Source organism: Pantherophis guttatus, chromosome 1 (assembly GCF_059756535.1).
Source record: "Pantherophis guttatus breed Tessera chromosome 1, ASM5975653v1, whole genome shotgun sequence".
NCBI classification, from domain to species: Eukaryota; Metazoa; Chordata; class Lepidosauria; order Squamata; family Colubridae; genus Pantherophis; species Pantherophis guttatus.
In genome coordinates, this window is record NC_142063.1 from 141,330,043 (window position 1) to 141,346,038 (window position 15,996).

Below are 15,996 nucleotides of genomic sequence, written 5' to 3' on the forward strand. Positions count from 1 at the left end.
CTGTAAGATAAAAATGAGCAAGGGTCTGCTAATTCAATACTGATTTGGAAAAAAGATCTTCACTTAAAGACAATAGGATCTGGACCTAAATGCACCCATTTCTCTTTCTGACTGTGGAATCGTCGTTAAAAGCCCTTGTTTTTCTTCTCTAATCATGATCAATCAAATCCTGTATTTTAAGCCCAACCTATAAGATACAGCTTCTCTTTCACAATTGATTTCGAGTGTCTTCAAGAGTTTGAACTATGAGCTGGTGACAGTTCATTTAGTTTACGACTGGTTTCCCCCCCCCACAGCTGTATAGTTTCAGTAATCACATGGGGATGTTTGAACTAACTCTTGCTGCAGGCAAAAGGAGAAATAAATGGAAATTCAAACAGTGCCTGAATGTGACACATTTACCTTTGCCATGTTGGTTTTTGTATATAGATGGCAGGAGGTCAGCCGCTTCTAAATATCTGCAAAGTTAAGCAAGCAAAATGTGACTGCAGCTTTTTCACTAGTCTGAAACCATTCTCTTCAGAAAGGCTGACTAAAAATTACACAGCATTGCACACAACAACCAGTGATTTACTGGCTGAGAAAAAAATTAGACTAACAATTTTAACCTTTTAATAGAAATTCAGTTTGAAATTACAGGTTTTCATGTACTGCTATGTCTCTTAAGTAATATATTAGTTTTTGTCTTACAGATAATCCTCAATTTACAAAGATTCGTTTATCCACCTTCTGAATGTACAATGGCACTGAAAAAAGATGACTTGTGACTAGTTCTTGCACTTATGACTATTGCTGCATCCTTACAGTCACATGATCGAAATTTGGGTGCATGGGAACTGGCATCGGAATGGGGCAACTTGCGACGGCCAACTCGCCATGGGACAACTTACTGTGGGACAATTTTAACAATTGTATTTAATTATTTAAAATAAATAAAAAATATTTAATTTTTTTGCAATTCACATTTCATTCTGTCCCTCCCTTTGCATCCTTTCTTTAATGATTCTATTCCACTATTGCTTTGACATTAGTATAACTCTTGTCCCTCAGTAAGTTGTCCAACGGTGAATTGGCCATGGCAAGTTAGCCGTGGTGAATTGTATTAGACCCAACTGGCATATATTCACAACGTTTTAAGCATTCTGGGGTCACGTCACGTGATCACCATTTGCACTCTTCCCAGCCAACTTCTAACAAGCAAAGTCAATGGAGGAAACTGGTTTCTCTTAACAGCTGCAGTGATTCACTTAATAATCACTGCAAAAAAAATATGTTGTAAAAACAGGTGCAATTCGCTTAACAACCACCTTAGCAATGGGAATTCTGGCCCTATTTGTGGTTGTAAATTGAAGTGTAGTGTGATGAGGAGAACTCATCTCATGAAGGAACCCATGTCTTTTTTATAACAGGCCACTGTTTAATGCCAAGGTGTATTGACTGTTTAACCTATCCAATTGTCATCTTGCTATGATCACTTTCTGTGTTTGAAGCACACAAATTCAAATTTATCATTTTGAGTGAGAAGTACCAGGAAACTGTAGATCACAGAACCAGCACAAGTTTAACATTTCCACCACCATTCTGACAAAGAGAAAAGAGAATTGTACCAGCAAATAATAAAGCTTCTTATTAGGTTTAGATTTTTTTTTTTAATACATTGCAGAGCAATAATTCCAGATTTGTCATGAAGTGTATACTTAGTGCCTGGGAAACTACCATCAATGTTTCATCACTGACAAGTGTACTTTTTATGTATTACAATTACATCTTGCTTTTTGTCCATTAATAGCGCTTGGTGCAGCTGAATCATGCACCACATGGATAAAAAACACAATTCAAATGAAAAGATCAAAAAAGCCATTTCAATTAAAAATCTGCACTACATACCAGTACATTCTAATCTGGTGCAAAGCACCCCTCTGGTAGAACAAAGGAAAGATGTTCTAAGAAAGAAGTGTTGAGTTTATAAATATGCAAAAGAGATACATAATAATGGGACTAGAAAACACTGGAGAAAGAAGATGGAGAATGCTACCTAGGGAGATTCATTTTTTATTGATTAGATTTTTATTCTTTACCAACAGGACGTTGGTACTAACTTACACAATTTTGTCAACCCTGGAGATCAATAGGGTGACAAGTGTCCTAGCCAGATCACTTTCATCATTTCATATCCTGTGTGACAATTATTATAAATGGGGAATTAAAAAAAAATACTGGAAGTACTTTGATTTAATCTCCCGCTCCTTTTACACTGCTGTATCATTCAATTGCAGTCTTTTGAAATCACTTGTTTCCTGGCATCTTTGTTGTCTTGGAACTGTCTAAGTAGCAAACCAGCAATGGGAATAGTTGTCAATAAACCAGATTAAGGTAGTGTTATAGCACCTCCTCTTCCCTATCTTGCTCCCGAATATTGTCCCTTCCAACAATTCCACAGCGACACTGTCATTTTAGTTGGGTGTTATTCCTATCTTTTCCTATGTCATTAAATTCTGATTATACAAACAAAGAAGGTATTAAAGTTAAGAATAAATCTGCAGTCTGTTTATCTTTTAAAAATTACTTTTGGACTGAACTCTCATAAACGTCATAATAACGTCAAGAGTATTTCCATATTTTTTAAATAAGATTCATGTCTAGCCTTTGTATTAACAGGCAGCACTGAAGGCAATTAACAAACAAGCAAAAACAATATCAATTAAAACAATATAATTGAAGCAAACTGACCAGCATACTTAAAGACATAGATAAAAACATGATGTCCTGGATTTTGTTTTTTGTTTTGGACTTTTCTAAAATCAACTTGAACATCTTGCATCACCCTTCCTAAGTAGGGCTGTAATATATGTTGGATGTTCGTAAGCATTATTTTGCTAGTACTGACTGATAGTTTGCACTTCTGTTAAGACTCTCTTCTCTGGTATTAATATGTGGACTGACTTGCTGGAGCACGGGGCTGGACTGGAAGACTTCCAAGGTCCATTCCAACTCTTGTTATTCTGTTTATTCTTCCAATCTGTTGGCCACTGTGTTGTTCTCCAGACTTGGTGGCATAACTTGGTTAGAATCTTTACTGATTCTCCTTCTGTTGCTTATGATATTTCATGGATATTCCACCACTTCCTGAAGCGTTCCAACTCCAAATGACAAAGAGTACTGATCTAACTTCTAGCTCTAGCATTCTTGTATAATCTTCACAACATCTTGGATGTTGACAACTTTACTGTTCAATGTTTCAGTATACTTCTTCAAAGATCAACTTGGTTTGATCTTCTTTGAATCAGTTACTGTCTATTCATTGGCGTCTTTTAGCATACCAATTCGAGGTTGGAATTTCCTTCTTAGTTAAGAAATCTTTTAGAAGATTGTCCTTATTTTTCTGTGTCTGTTTCCACCTTTGATGTCATTTCAGAGGTTGTTATGTTTCTTCTTGTTTCTCTTAACAGCTCTGAAATTCTTTAAGTGCTTTCCCAAGACCTTTGTCCTTGACTTCTCTTGTTTGCAGCTTCTACTGTTTGTTCTGACATTTAGTTTGCTTCCTTTTTTATCTTTGGCAGTCTCTTTTCACATTCATCCTTAACAACTTCTTCGATTTCATTTCACTTATTGGCTTTGTTTATTCACTTTAGCTTGATGAGGAACATACACACTAGGAGTTCTTGCTCTGTTCCACAATCACTTCCTGGTCACGTTTTTGCTGTTGAAACTGAGCTCTTCCTCTCCTCCTATCACCTCCTCATTCTACTAATTTCTGTATATTCCATTTGATAGCATTCATGTGTTATTATTATTTATTAAATTTATTTGCTGCCTATCTCACCACCATCATATGGACTGGTATCATTTTGATGGATATGTTAATAATGAAGAAATAATTGGATTGACAGAAAATTATAAGGCATTCTCCGGCTTTGTTTCTTTTATTATGTCATAGAGTCTATACAGTTTACTTGTTATTTCCAACTTCAGTATTCCAGTTTCCAAGGAGAAAAGCTTATTTTGCTTACATGTTCTGTTGATTTCAGATTAGACTTGACTATAAAACAACTCCTCCTCCTCCTCCTTCTGCATCGTCATCATCAGTGGTTGGAAAAACATAAATTTGAAAAACCATCATATTAAAGAAAATCTACAAAGTGCAGTTGATATTATTAAATTAGTGACTACATTGTACCCAAGTAATGTCTTTAATATATCTTTCTTGGTTATAAAAGCAGTTTTTTGAACATTTTGTTTTTCATCTCCTGAATAGTAAAAAGTATGGTCTTCTGACTGAAAGCATCCAATTCTAGTTCAGTTTAGTTGATTGATGTCTAGGATGTCATTCAGTGGTGGGTTCTAAAATTTTTACTACCGGTTCTGTGGGGGTGGCTAGGTGGGGGGTGGCATGTGACTGAGTGGCGTGGCCAACTTGACATCACTCACGCACTCAGTCACATGACCTCCCCACCAAGCCATGCCCACTGAAATGGTGATGAAAATTTTTGGGACTTTTTAACACTTTTTTTTTTGATACTCCGGCCCTATATCCAGGTTGGGACGCGGTGGGGTGGCATCTCAGCTTTCCCTCCATTGCTCTTCCTGGCCAAAAAGCACCGCTTCTTGCCTCTGATGGGCCTTCCCATCATGGCTTTTTGGTTGGGAAGGGAAACAGAGGGAAAGCACGAAGCAGCTTCCTTCTCGTTGGCCGACTGGAGAACTTTTTGGCATTGTTGTTGCTGAGCTCCTGGAGAACCATGCTCATGCTAGCCTGCATGAGCGTGGAGCCAGCCGGGGCCGAGCCGGGCAGGCCAGGGGTGATGGCAACAGCAGAGTCTGGCACTCAGGGAGGGCAAGGTTAGCACACTCCCAGCCACGCCCTGTGCGGGCTCCGCCGATTCAGGGCAGCAGACTCAGCTGCAGTCCAGACAAGCTAAGGAACTGCGGGGAGCCTCACGTGTGTTGACCCCTCTCCCAGCCTTTGCCCACACCTCAGCACCATTTTAGGGCGCCCAGTTTACTGGGCTGCCCCGTCCCAGTCGCGGCTCCAACTGCAACGGCTTCGGGAGACGCTGGAGGCACAGAGGCACAGGCGAAGGCTGGGAGGGGGTGCAACATGCAGGGGGGCCGAGTCCGCTCCCCTTCGCCTCCCCACACTTGTTTACCTGTACCAGAGAGCTCGGGCTATGCCTCCCTACAACCCAGGCACCTTCCTCACTGGTGTCGCTCCTGAACGAACTCTTCCGTCCTCTGCTGTTGCGAAAAAGCAGCAACCCTGGTTGCGCCATGCCCGCTTCATTCTCTTTGAGAGCCACTTTGCACTTTGTTTGCAAAGCAGCTCTCAAAGAGAACAAAGCAGGCCCAGAGCTGCCGCTTCTTCACAACAGCTGAGGACCTCTTCCGCTTGGACCTCCAAGCTGCGGGGAGTGGGGGTGGCTGCAATGCCAGCAGCTTCGGGGGGCTCCTTCCCTCAGTGGTTCATTTTTTTACCTCATCTAGGCGGCTACGCTGACTTTGTCCTTAAAGGCTGCTCCACGCCTTTTGATCTTTCTCGGGAGTGGAGAAAAGCGACCCTGTGCAAAACTCAAGAGTTGAGTTCAAAACACTAAAAGTTTATTATATGCGATCTATACACAAGTATCTGATCTACTAATGGTCAAGCCAAGCTGGCGCTAGATAAGAGTCAACGGAATTCACAGGGAAGGGGCTGGACTTGGGTCTCTTGTGGGAATCCAGTGACTCCAAACTGATGACTCATTTGACCCCACCCTCTGGCTCAGCTTGCTTATCTCCTATAATCACATTGGGAGCACAGCTCAATTGGAGTGGTTCTGAATATTACAGAATCAAAATATATGGCAATCAAGAAGATAGACTGCTTTAATAAGAATTTTCTTACTCCATTTTTTTCTGTAACAAGTTGACTCATTTAAACTCCTATGATAGTGACAATAAAATTTTAAAGAAATATATTGGAACAATAATTGTGGTAAATTTTGCATTTAGATAAAATAATTCTTCTAGTTTTTCAGAACTGGGATTGGTGCAATTAATGCATATTAATTAGGTACATTAATTTAAATTTAAAATACATTTTTATGTTGCTAAACATAAGAGCATTTTTTTTTTGCCAATCTATGTACCTGTGAATTTGGTCTCATAAAGCTGCCAAACTAAAACCTGGGTGGCCCATCTAGTCATCATCTGATTTTCCTGCCAATTTGCAGTGCATTTCTTGAAAACAATGAAACCATGCAAAGTAAAATGATGTGTCATCATGCATTTGTATAGTCTTAATTACATTAATTTTCCTGTCATTGGTTATTACTTTCTTTTGTTATGCAGTTTACTGTTATTGTAAGTCTGCCCATGTCTCATCTTAATATTAATCTATTGGCCTGTTTAAAGACAAGATAATATATTTGGATCTGAACGAATAAAACGACAAGTTCTTTAAGTTTATTTAATACCATAAAGAAGCAGCAGTAGTATTAAAGTAGTGCTCCAAATATTTTGGAATTGCCACCCAAGGCACTTATTACTATTGGTCCTACTTTTTTTTCTTTTGACATAGTCGCTCTACTTTTATCTGCAGGTCTCTATATCTTGTGATTTTCTCCAGTTCTTTCTCTTTTGTTCTGCTGTCTCCAAATTGTTACTATTATTATTAAAGGGAAAGGGAAAGGTTCCCCTCGCACATATGTACTAATCATTCCCAACTCTAGGGGGCAGTGCTCATCTCAGTTTCAAAGCCGAAGAGCCAGCGCTCTCCGAAGATGTCTCCGTGGTCATGTGGCTGGCATGACTAAATGCCAAAGGCTCACGGACCGGTGTTACCTTCCCACCAAAGATGGTCCCTATTTTTCTACTTGCATTTTTTACGTTCTTTCAAACTGCTACGTTCTAGGTTGGTAGAAGCTGGGACAAGTAACGGGAGCTCACCCCATTACGCGGCACTAGGGATTTGAACCCCTGAACTACCCCCCTTTCGATCGACAAGCTCAGCATCTTAGCCACTGAGCCACCACATCCCTATTATTATTAATAATAAATAATATAATATAATTAATAGTATTAAAATACTATTATTATTATTTTCTGCCAAATCTAGAAAGAGAGATAATAATGTAAGTTTGTGTGATTTTTTATGCCTTTATTACTGTTTATGCAACATGTAAAGAAAACCAGAAAATGATTGCATATTTAATGAAATTTGATCAGAAGCAAACGGAGAATGCCAATTTTGAATAATTGGCACAGACTGATGGCAGTTTAAGAGATTTCAGAGCAATATTTTCACTTCTTTATTTTTAGTAATCAGAAATACAATTTAATCAAAATTGTATTGGTGCCCTGATTGGTGCCACTGATTGGTGCCACTCCCAAAGTGAGTACGGTAATTCTTAAGTAAATACATGGTTGAATCCAACACGCCTTTAGGTATATTGAGATATAACAAGTTGTGCCTCAAGTGGCATTAGTTTTGATTAGTTTGAAGTCAATTGCATGCCCAAAGCCATCTTTAAATATACATAAGCCATAACAACATAACCATAACAACTACAACTAAATATTCTTTTGCAGCACAAGTTCAGAGACATTTGTAGCACTAGATAGGCCGTCCTGGGAGCCAAAGTGTGGCATGTCGTGAATGGCCACTGATTTGCTGAACAAATTGGTTAAAGGTATACTTGTGAGCAATTTTTAAATGTAAGGAAATAAATGTCACGACATTTAAAAATTGCTCACAAGTATACCTTGTGAGATATACACACATACAAACAGACACACACACACACTCTCTCTCTCTCTCTCTCTTCAGGGAAGTGAGCAAACAAGTAGAAATATGGGGAAAAAACTGATATTTTTTGAGATACCACTGCTAGTGGTGGTCCTTTCTCAGCTTCAAAACTATGCAACATCAAAGCAACAACTAGCAGCAGTATCTAAATTGCAGGAAATTATACATGCCTAATAACCGAGAATTAAAGGCTCAGTCTCTTTAAGTGCTAGTCACTTTGCTCACTCTTTTGTGCAAGCCAGCAAGGATTTAGTATGGTAGTAGCCTAGGGAAGGGAAGGGAAGGGAAGGGAAGGAAAGGAAAGGAAAGGAAAGGAAAGGAAAGGAAAGGAAAGGAAAGGGAAAGAACTATTAGCTTGTTCTTGAAAAAAGTCTATACATCCAACATTTGACATTTGTTATATGCTGCTTCACAGACATATTTTTTCTGTTAAGTACCGTAGCTCTTCAGTTCTTAGAAAAATGTAATAGAAATTATTTGACCATGATTACAGTGGGCAGAGAATACCTTCCCATGAACCCTGATTATTCTGTTTGCTGAAAAATGCTAAACCCTGCTAAACAAATAATTCCCTCAACACTGTCAAACTATTTACTAAGTCTGCATTACTATTAATATTCTCATTGTTCCTATCACCTATTTCCTCCCACTTATGACTGTATGACTGTAACCTTGTTGCTGGTATCCTTAAGATTTATATTGACTGTTTCCCTATGACTATCATTAAGTGTTGTACCTTATGATTCTTGGTGAATGTATCTTTTCTTTTATGTACACCGAGAGCGTGTACACCAAGACAAATTCCTTGTGTGTCCAATCACACTTGGCCAATAAAGAATTCTATTCTATTCTATTCTATTCTATTCTATTCTATTCTATTCTATTCTATTCTATTCTATTCTATTCTATTCTATTTAAATATGGTTATTTTTTCTTGATTGAATTTGAATATAATTTCTTTCATTGAGTATTGGAAGATATATTTTTTTAAGTCGTAAGGAGGTTTTATACTTAGGAGGAATACTAGGCCCTTGTTTGCCACAGATCAACAGCCTGCCTTTACCACATTATTCCAGTTTACAATGGTGTAGGAACTAGAGCCACTGAATAATTATGGTTAGGCAAGGATCAAAGGGATCTGATTTATAGCCACAGTGCAGACTTCTCTTTGAATATTTGTGCTATAGTTTCATACCTAAGGAATTCTTGCTGATTTAATCTTTTAAAGGTTGAATGTAGAGCTTTTATAGTTTTCTAAGTCTTTTTTTTTTTTTAAAATACAGTAGTAATTAAGATAGTTTGTCAGTAGGGAGATCCATTATATACCCCTCCTTGTTTTGAAGAGTGAATGCTATAACTCACCCATAAAAATTTGCTCCAGGCTAACTCTTGGCATAAAAGATTTTATGAGGAAGGGAGAATCTGGTGTATGATTATACTGGTACATAGTAGTCATGTTATGTCATCTCTTATACAAACCTAAATCATCCCAATTGCTCTAAGCAGCAATCAGAGAATTGTGCAATATTGAAATATCAACAAACTGAGTTTTAAACAAATGAAAGAATAAACCTTTGATCTATGAGGAAAATATATTTTACTGTTTTGGGTGTCTATGAGTCAAAAGCTACAGAAAAGTACAAAAATACACATTAATACAAGCCAATAAGGCAGTGCAGGATTATCTCGTTTAATATTCTGAGGGAAATTTGGTTGGCATGTGTGTATGTGTGTACACATCTTCAAATCAGTGTTGACCCCTTGTAACTGTCTAGATTAGTCCCTGCAATTTTCATTGCAAAATTTCAGAAGTGATTTGCCCTTGCCTGCTTCCTAGGGCTGAGAGAGAGTGACAGGCCCAAGGTCACCCAGCCAGCTTTTTTCTTAATGCAGAACTAGAACTTACAGTCTCCTGGTTTCTAACTTAATGTCTTAACCTCGACACCAAACTGCCTCTATTGGCCTTCCTATTATTTAGTTTTAAATGACAACTGGATAATCTGTGACCTGTTGGGTTATTGTTTCAGAGATATCTCCTTACATAAGCAGAGAAACAGAATCACAAAGAGAGAGAAAAATAGGTGGGAGGGAGACAGAGGGGAGGGGGTCCCTGGAGTATCAAAGCATCCACAAATTTCCCAAATTTCAATTCCATGAGAGTCATGGTTCCTAGATTTTGGATGTATTTTGTAAGCTCATTTGTGGAACCTTGATTTAAAAACTGTTGCCTTATGCCACGAGGTGGTAAACCAGTGGTGGGTTGCTCCCGGTTCGCAGTAGTTCAGAGAACCAGTAATAATATTGGCTGGCCACGTCCCTGAACCGATCCCCGGCCCGGTCGCCGCTCGCTTACCCCGTCAACCTCATCAGAGGCTTTTTTTTAAAAAAACTTTTAAAAGCATTTTTTCTACAACCTCTTCGGCTGAAAAAAATGCTTTTAAAAGTTAAAAAAAAGCTTCTGATGATTGCGCAGCTCAGCTGGGATCTCAGAGGCATTTAAAAGCATTTTTTTCTGAAAAAAAAATGCCTTTAAAAGCCTCTGGTGACCCCAGCTGACTTGCCTGATCGTCAGAGGCTTCTAAAAGCATTTTTTTCCTGCAACCTCTTAAGGTTGTAGAAAAAATGCTTTTAAAACTTTTTTTTTAAAAAAGTTGGCCACGCCCACCCAGTCACATTACCCCCCACAAGCCATGCCCACAAAATAAGCCACGCCCACAGAACCAGTAGTAAAAAAATTTAGAACCCACCCCTGTGGTAAACATATCCAACATACTTTCCTCCTCCTATTTTCCCAACAACAACAACCCTGTGAGGTGAGTTTGTAGAGTTTGAGAGACACTGACTCTCCTAAAATCACCCAGTCGGCTTTCATGGCTAAGGCAGAACTAGAATTCATAGTCTCCCACTTTCTAGCCTGGTGCCTTAACCACTAGACAAAACTGTATCTATCTTTAACAATAGATAGATTGAAGAAATGCTTCTTTAACCAGAATAACCACTGATTAAACATTTAAAAATTTATTCTTCAGTTATTGCACTTATATTGCCTTGTTTTATGCTAGACCTATTATTGATTGCTTTATCCAGTTTTTATTGGTGGTGTTTTTAGAATTCTTTATGTTCCTTCCTTTTTTTACATTGGTTCCTGTGGGACAAAAATCATTACAAAAAATAAAATAAGTGAATACACAAATATTTCTGGGATTTATTTCTGGGATAATAGGTGACTGCTACAGAAAGAGAGGAAGACGTGGAGTTGTTATAATATAGTATTTTTCTTCCAGAATAATAGGAAGCAACTTAGAAGAGGGAAGCTCTTAATTTTTAACGGTGTAAAACAGGGCAAATAAAATTTTATCTGAATAATCAGTTTCCCTTAAATGCGTTCAGAAGCAGATGGTAATCAGCAAAGTATGTTCCAATTTTAGAGTTATGATTTTATGGCCCTACTGCTGCACCTATACCTCAAAAAGCCAATTGTAGATGCCAGAAAATATCTGTCATGTCACATGTGTGAAAAGAATTTTGATTAATGTGTACAGCAGTTAAAATATTGGATGGCTGTCAGGGAGAACCAGGTTAAAATCACCTTCAGCCACAGAAACTTATAGGCTGAGTGACTTGGGCCTAGTTACTCTCATGGAGCCCAACCTACCTAACAGAGTCTTTTTTCATGGGAAAAATGGGAAGAAAATGGAAAACGCCCAGAGCTCCTGAAAGGAAGGCAGGATGTAAATCAAATCAAGGAAATTAATTAAATTTGTTTGGAGGCAATGTAAACATATTGGTCGACATGTATGTAAGATTATTACAAATAACAGTGATCTTTTGAGAACCAGGGATTCTTACAAATATTGTCTAATTCGTTTGTTCCAGAGGGCACTGAAACTCTCTTCAAAAGCCACTGAGGAGTCAAAAGATTGCATGGCAAGAATTTTAGGACTTGTTTGGTATTGCTTTGAAAACAGTGATTGTTAAGTTCTGGGTGAAGAATGGAGGTGAGTCCGGAGTGATTTCTAACAGTTCTTTATTCAATACTGCCTCTGAAGCAAAACTGTCTCCCTGGCTGACCCAGCTCCTTTTATATGTAAGCGATAAGGCAAACAACCAATTAGGAGAGAACATTCTCCGACTCCAATGGAGGACCAGAATGAGAACTTCAATTGACAACTATACACTATATACAATACATAACAGTGATGATGGAAGAAGAACACGGGGAAAGTTATTCAAAGGCAAAGGCTAGGAGCAGGAAAGCAAAATCTCCTTCCAGTAAAACATCAATATTCCATGGCATTTATAGGTAGTCCTCGACTTACAACTATTCGTTCAGTGACTGTTCAAAGTTACAATGACACTGAAAAAAAAAAGACCTATGACCGTTTCTCACACTTAAGACCGTTGCAGCATCCCCATGGCCAGGTGATCAAAATTCAGACACGTGGCAACTAGCATGTATTTATACGATGGTTGCAATGTCCCAGGGTCATGTGGCCTCCTTTTGAAACCTTCTGACAAGCAAAGTCAATGTGGGAAGCCAGATTCACTTAACAATCGTTATTAAAGTAACAACTATAGTGATTCACTTAACAACTGTGACAAGAAAGATTGTAAAATGGGATAGAACTCATTTAATAGCTGTCTTGCTTAGCAACAGAAATGTTGAGCTCAGTTGTGGTTGTAAGCCAAGGACCACCTGTATTTTTTTAATAGTACAGAATACCAAGGAAAACAACTCAGCAGAAACTCTTGGCATCCAGAATTGAAGAGTGATTCCAAAAATGTTGCCAAGCAAACTGCATGGACTTGCCCCTGTAGTCATCAGAAATCGAGACTGACTGGAAGGCACATAAATACCAAAGGTCGTGACCCAGCATCATGATATATTGGGATGATGTTATCTTTTCTAGCTTATTTCCATATTAGCCAAAGGCTAGAACAAAAATACAGAAGCACAGATTCCTGCAGTGAATAAACCAGTAAGGTCAATCAAGATTGCTCTTGATTGTAGTGTCTTTTCTGCCAGTTTATCTTTAAACATTAATTTGCCAACTCCTTTTAAATCCAAGGTTGGATGATTGCTGCAGGTAACAGTCACTCCAGTTGGGAAATTAATTATACTGTGAACAGAACAATATGAAAATTAATTGCTTTCAGTCACAGTAGAATTCTCCTGTCTTTCTTTCTTTCTTTCTTTCTTTCTTTCTTTCTTTCTTTCTTTCTTTCTTTCTTTCTTTCTTTCTTTCTTCCTTTCTTTCTTTCTTTCTTCCTTCCTTTCTCTTTCTTTCTTTCTTTCTTTCTTTCTTTCTTTTTCTTCCTTCCTTCCTTCCTTTCCTTCCTTCTTCCTGATTTATAGCTCAGTAAAAGGAATGGTGGGGATAAAATTCCATATTGGGAGGCAACCCATTCATTTATATCAGCACCCACATATGTTTTCCAGTTGTCCTGGTTTCCTGATGGGAAGCTGTGTGTGTGTGTGTGTGTGTGTGTGTGTGTGTGTGTGTGTGTGGTCTTTAGTAGGCAGGGGTCATTGGAAAGAGAGCATAAAAAACATGGGGGAACAGTGACTCTAGAATGGAGTTGCATTGCTAGTTGATGGAAGTTTTGGTGGCATTCGTGATTCTTTCTCCTTGCCTTCCTGTAGTGGAGCAGTTGTTTCTGGGGTCCCAGGTAAGTGGTAGGTCTTGAGAGAAAAGGAGGGGGAGAAATATATTTGACCTGTAGCTGTTGACTTAGATTTCTCTGAGAGATGATGAATATCACCAATGAGAGGAGACTTTCCCCATCACCACAAAAGAAGCTATTAATGAAATGTCAAGGTTGAGTTCCATTCAGAAATGGGTGGCATGTTAGAAAGGGGAATATTGGTATTATTTATACCATAGTGTTATGACCACAGCTGTCAAAGCATAATACAGTTTTCCACCACCGTGAAGGAGAATAATCAGTAAATAAGTAAGGGAGGAGGAATAAAAAGCTGGGGCTGGGGAAAACCATGCAAAATAAATCTACCTTGAAGAAAGAAATGCTTGAGAGAGGAGGCTGCAAAGAAACGAGAACAAAGAAGGCCTTCTGAAGAGCAGGTGCTTGCTTTTCCAGTCACCTCCAATGGAATAGCAAATAGGGGGAGAGACATTTGTTTTCACTGTGTGTTCCCATGCAGAGAGACCTGTTGGAGAATTTTACCTGTTGATCTTATGACCTTCTGTTAATCAGTGGCATAGTAGTACAGTGTACGTAGGGTAGATTGGAAAAACTTTTGGGTTGGCCAAGACGTCCTTGCATTCTGTGCTTTATTCATCTGTTGGGAATTCATTCCATAGAACAAACTATGAAAATATATTAATATTATATAGGATGGGTGTAAATATGCAGCGGTTTGAGATTGTGGAGTCAGAAGGAGTCCTCACTTAAATGACCACAATTGGGACCAACGATTCTGTCACTAAACAATGCGGTCGTTAAGCAAGATGTCATGTGAACATGGCGTGCAATTTTACTGGTGGCTTCTTCGGAGACTCTGCTTATCAGAAGATGGCTGAGAAGCACACAAATGCTAGTCACATGGCCGTGGGTTGCTGTGATGGTTGTAAGCGTGAGGAACAGTTGTAAAGTTACTTTTTCAGTGTCATCATAGCCTTGAACAGGCCTACCTGTAAAATCAGTCTATCATCTATCATAGACTGCCTGCCTGCCTGCCTGCCTATCTAATCTATGAGGACCCAGATTGTGGTGGCAATGTGCTGACTGCAAACTACTTAACAAGGGTTCTAAGGTACTGTGAAGCAGTATATAAGACCAAATGCTATTGCTATTGCTCTGTCTGCCTGCCTGTCTGTCTATCTTTCGCAAGATTGAAGTAAAGGTATGATATGGTATGTTATGTTCCTTACATGGTCCCAAATACACAAAAGGTCAACATTTATGGCTTCAGCCTCTCTGAAAGAGTCTGGGGGCAAGAAAAGGATAGTGGTAGGATGTATCTGGACCTGAACCATAGATTTTGCATCACTGATTGCTTATGGAAATCTTTCTCTACACTTTAATTTACATGACTTTGTAAGAAAAACATTACCATGTTTGCAGGTGGCTTCAGTTTTATGAAGACTTGACACATTTAAGATATTTGTAGTAATTCTTTTAATGTACAATGTTGCGAGAGTTGTGAGAGAATTAGTTTTTTGGGTTTGCATTCCCCCCTCTTCCCCCCCACCCAAGATGGAGCATTCCCCTTCAGATCAGAAGAGGAGGAGAAGGAGGAAGAGGAGGATAGTGTGTTTGAATGATGCCTTGGGTCAAAAGCTTTCTTGCAGATCAATTAAAACGTTCAACTCTCATTACTAACTTTGCAGATTTTGTAAAAGAAGGAGATTAGCAATAATAACAATTCTTATCTGTGGTTTGGATCCACCTTAGGATGTTAGGCCTTATTGGATGAAGTTGGCTTTCTACAGAACATGGAGCCTTGATTGTAAAACTGCTAACAGTGAGGGCATTAGCTGATCCTAATTATTGATCAACTCCAAAATGATGATAAATTGTATTTTAAGACTCTGAGGGAGCAACGTTATGCCCAAAGGAACTCCTTTGAGTGTCAGACTCAATATGGCTTACCTTTTGCTGCTGCTATTGAGCCGAGGTGGCACAGTGGTTAGAATGTAGTACTGCAGGCTACTTCAGCTGACTGCTAGCTGCAGTTCGGCAGTTCAAATCTCACTGGCTCAAGGTTGACTCAGCTTTCCATCCTTCCGTTGGTAAAATGAGGACCCAGATTGTTGGGGGCAATAGGCTGACTCTGTAAACCACTTAGAGAGGGCTGTAAAAGCACTATGAAGCAGTATATAAGTCTAAGTGCTATTGCTAAGTGCTATTGCTATAGCGTTTGCCTTTCTCCTGCCAAGGGTTTTATTACAGGTAGTCCTCAACTTATAACCATTCATTTAGTGACCATTCGAAATTAGAAAGGCACTGAAAAAAGTGATGTATGACCATTTTTCATACTTACTACCATTGCAGCATCCCCATGGTCATGTGTTCAAAATTTGGATTCTTGGCAACTGGCCTGTATTTATGACGGTGCAGTGTCCCGGGGTCATGTGACCTCCTTTTTGCAACCTTCTGACAAGCAAAGTCAATGGGGAAGCCATGTTCACTTAACCATGTTACTAACTTAACAACTGCAATGATTCACTTTAACTGTGGCAGGAAAAGTT

General features: G+C 38.9%; 1 protein-coding gene across 6 annotated transcripts in view; it reads left to right on the top strand.

Annotated features, from left to right (window-relative positions):
• LYPD6B (LY6/PLAUR domain containing 6B) overlaps positions 1-15,996 on the top strand; it is a 101,792-nt gene that overhangs the window by 62,598 nt on the left and 23,198 nt on the right. For 2 of the 6 annotated variants that reach the window (XM_087881838.1, XM_087881839.1), the window contains one exon: positions 11,660-11,781. The exons of 3 other annotated variants lie outside the window; for them this stretch is intronic. The gene's annotated coding sequence lies outside the window, so the exon portion shown is untranslated. Of the gene's footprint in view, positions 1-4,028; positions 4,182-11,659; positions 11,782-15,996 lie in introns of those variants that run through there. One more of the 6 variants, XM_087881843.1, reaches the window with a different exon arrangement.